Raw genomic sequence first — 4,075 nt, 5'->3', positions numbered from 1 at the left:
GTGACTGAAACGATGTTATAAACGCCGGCTGTTTTTGTTGGCTTAGTCCTCATGACTTGCCACTGATAGTTGTTCAGTGACATCTCCTCTATGAATTCATAGGCATCTTGCAGTGTTTTATTGTTGATAGTCCCGCCAGCAACAGCATCAATCATTTGTCTTGTCGAGGGATTCACACCATTGTAGAACGTTTAAACTTGCAACCATAGAGGTAATCCATGGTAAGGGCATCTTCTCAATAGATCCTTGTATCTCTTCCATGCATCGTAAAGTGTTTCTAAGTAGATCTGCACAAAAGAAGAGATATCATTGCATAATTTAGCCGTTTTAGCCGGCGAAAAATATTTTAGCAAAAATTTCTCGGTCATTTGCTCCCAAGTAGTGATAGACCCTCGTGGTATGAGTTTAACCACTGTTTAGCTTTGTTTCTCAGTGAGAAGGGAAATAACCGAAGACAGATGGCATCATCAGAAACGCCATTGGTTTTGAATGTATCGCAAAATTCTAGGAAATTTGCTAAGTGAGTGTTGGGATCTTCATCCTGCAAGCCATCAAACTGAACAAACTACTGTATCATCTGAATAGTGTTAGGTTTTAATTCAAAATTATTCGCAGCAATAGCAGGTCTAACTATACTTGATTCAGTTCCTGTTAAAGAGGGTTTAGCATAGTCATACACAGTACGTGGAGCAAGATTTTGATTAGCTGCAATTGCAGGAGGCAGCTGATTGTCTTGGTTTTCATCCATCTCGTCGGTTGCAGGTTGAGTATTGTCTTCTTGTTCATTTTCTATGTATCGTAAACTACGCCTTATTTCTCTTTGATTTCTACGAACTGTTCGATCGATTTCTTCGTCAAAAAGTAAAGGTCCTAACGGGTTTCTTCTAGTCATAAACTATAAAAACCCGCCAAGAGAAAGAAAAAGTAAATTAATAAATAAGAAAATAAAATAAAATTGCAAGAAAAATAAATGGCTAAAGTAATAAAAATTTAGTGTTCCTAATATTTCAGTTCCCCGGCAACGGCGCCAAAAACTTGATCGCAGTGATTCGTAACAAGTAATAAATACTTATAATGAAGATCAAACCTAGACTAACTGTTATCATGACGAAAAGGCAAGCGCACCTATCGAACAATAGTATAGTAATGGCCAGATCGGGATATCGTACCCAAGGGAACCAAAAGTTCTAGTAATAACTATCTTTTTATTATCTAGCCTAAGAATAAAAGGGTTTGTTTGTTAAACTAATTATCTAAACTAATTAACTAATTTAATTAAAGCGAAGAGAGAATTTGGAAAAAGACTTGAAGAGAAGCAATTAATAAAGACGACACCCAATGAGGAATACACCTAGATTTCACTTGTTATCTGACTCTGAACCGGACGATTTATTCACTTGACTTGTTCCTTAGAGATCCCTAAGTTAAGTTATTATCCCTATTCAAGACTAATAAAATCTAATCCCTAGATTGAATAACCGAGACTTTTCTCTAATTAACACTCTAGGGTTGCATTGACTCGATCTATGGATCCCTTTATTAGGTTTCACCCTAATCTGAAAAAATCTCATAACCCTATTTCTAGGCTTTCGATCAACTCCGCTTAATTATGCCAAATCTACTCTTAGGCAGGGTCTATTCCTCCTCTGCATAAGTACATCAAATCATGAATTAATACCCGGAATATTAACTCAACCATTAAGAACACATAATTAAGAACAAATCAAGTATTTATCATACAGTTCAGATAATAATAACAAGATCCATCATAGGTTTTATCCCCCTTAGGTATCTAAGGGGTTTAGTTCATAATAAAATAAGGGTCCATCTCAAAAGTATGAAAATAACAAAACATAAAGAAAACTCTAAAACCCTTGAAGGAATTCTGAGAGAGATCTTTAGTCTTAGAGTAGCTCCGGCTTTCGAGATGGATCGTCTGGCTTCCTTCAAGTAATTCACGTCGTGTGGTTCTGTGTTTCAAAAAAGTTCTGGAGAGCCTCCCTTTCTAGGTCATACTTAGGGTGTTTATATAGGCTTTTGATTGGCTTTCTTCCCCCTAAGTATCCTTTTTCCGTGTAGAATACAACTCCTTGAAAAAAGGGACACGCCCGTGTGCCACGACCGTGTGACGTGGTTGCTAGGCTGTGTGCAATACGTTAAATTGCCACGGTCATGTGGGCTCAATGGCCAAGCCGTGTGAGTTGTGTAAACCTTGGTCGACTCCCTCGAAAGGCACGTGCGTGTGAGCTGCCTGTGTGGCAAGGCTTAGGCCGTGTGGGTCTTCTCGATTTGGTCTGTTTTGTCCCCTTTTTAGCTAGTTTTTTGCTCCTTTTGACTCTTGGTGCTCTCCTGGGTGCAAAACATGAAATAACCGATTAAAAGCAACAAAATCCACAAATCTAGTAGTAAACATCTATAAATATGTTAAGTATTTGGGGTAAAAACATGTATCATTTGGCGTTTATCATCTAAGGTTTTGTCATGAGAGTATTCATGTTGTTTGCTAAATTTTTATGGAATAAAATGAATCTTGGTTGTTAAATAAACAACTTTTGTAAAGTGGTGTTCATGAAAAACACCTAAAAAGGGCTATTTTGTAAAGTTGTAACATAAGTTGTAAATGTATGAAATAATTGAAATTTTGAGTAACCATAGTTATAAAAAGAATTTAGCTAGGCTTGGTAAAGGAGGAAATTTGATAAAAATCCATTTACGAGCCTAAGAGAAAAATCATAATTTTTGTAAAATCTAAGGGCAAAACAGTCATTTTGCCAAATTGTGAATTATAGAATGTCTTAATTAATTTAATGATTAAATGAATGAATTTCATCATGTTAGATCAAGAAAATCAAGATTTGAGCTTAAATCGAGAAAGTACGAGGTTAAGGACAAAAAGAGAATAATTGCCGAAATTGAATTCGAGGTAAGTCCATGTGACTAAATAAACATGTTATCCATGTTACTTTTAATTTACTTGAAATCTATTTTTCTATGATTGTATTTAATTATATGTTGAAGGAATATGACATTCCATTGAAACAAGTTGTATGTTAATAATGCAACTATATTATTATGATGTGTGATTGAATTGATATTGTATAAATTGTTTTGATTGTGAATATGAGTACGCATGTTGAGAAATTAATGTAATAAAGACTCTCAGTTGAACATTAGGAATAGATTTGGATATTCATGCCATGACATTGGGTGATATGTGTGCTAGTGTAAGGCATGTCTAGGACATGCATCGGCCATATTATGAAAGTCAGTGTAAGACATGTTTGGGACATGCATCGGTATTGACACGAGAGCTAGTGTAGGAAATGTCTGGGACATGCATCGGCCTCAAGATATACAAGCTAGTGTAAGACCTGTCTGGGACATAGCATCAGCTTGTTGTGTGTCAGTGTAAGACCTGTCTGGGACATGGCATCAGCCTCGATATATGAAAGTCAGTGTAAGCCCTGTCTGGGACATGGCATCGACTTTGATGTGCTAGCCAGTGTAAGACCATGTCTGGGACATGGCGTCGGCATCTTATACCATGTCTGGGGCTATTGAATATCCTGTAATACTCCAAATGGTTCGACGGGAGATTTATGGTTTATATCGAAATGAGAGAACTTATGACCATGTGGTGAGTAGTTCAGGTACTTACATGAAATTGATGAGATGTGAATTCAATTCATGTTGTATGATTAGTAAGGAATGAATATGAGCATATTGAGTAACTCAGGTATGTATGCCAAGCTCATGAGAAATTATTTCAGTTTATGATACATATTTGATGAAGATGTAAATAGGTAATTCATGTTATGAGAATGATTTTGTGATGACTTGTGATTATAGGTCTATACTTATGATGTATAAATATGTATCTTTACCAATGTGGTGAAAATGAATTAATAAGGTGTGATAAACTAGTATCATTAATTTACACTAAAATAGTTTTGGACAGCAGCCATAGTCCAAATTTGAAAATCCACCAAAAATTGTATAAATTGAGTTGGAGGCTGAACAAAATATGAAATTTAATATTAATGAGTCTAGTTTCACATAGAGGAACCGGTGTAAG

At 35.8% G+C, this 4,075-nt stretch overlaps 1 non-coding gene across 1 annotated transcript; it reads left to right on the top strand.

The window, feature by feature from the left end:
- The first annotated feature begins 213 nt into the window (after nucleotides 1-213).
- Nucleotides 214-318, top strand: LOC121227772 (small nucleolar RNA R71). The gene has a single exon (XR_005925295.1). It is a non-coding gene; the product is annotated as a small nucleolar RNA R71 (small nucleolar RNA).
- The last annotated feature ends 3,757 nt before the right edge of the window (nucleotides 319-4,075 follow it).

This window comes from Gossypium hirsutum, chromosome A03 (assembly GCF_007990345.1).
Source record: "Gossypium hirsutum isolate 1008001.06 chromosome A03, Gossypium_hirsutum_v2.1, whole genome shotgun sequence".
Lineage (NCBI taxonomy): Eukaryota > Viridiplantae > Streptophyta > Magnoliopsida > Malvales > Malvaceae > Gossypium > Gossypium hirsutum.
Note: the sequence above shows the minus strand (reverse complement) of the source record. Positions and strands in the feature narration are given on the sequence as shown.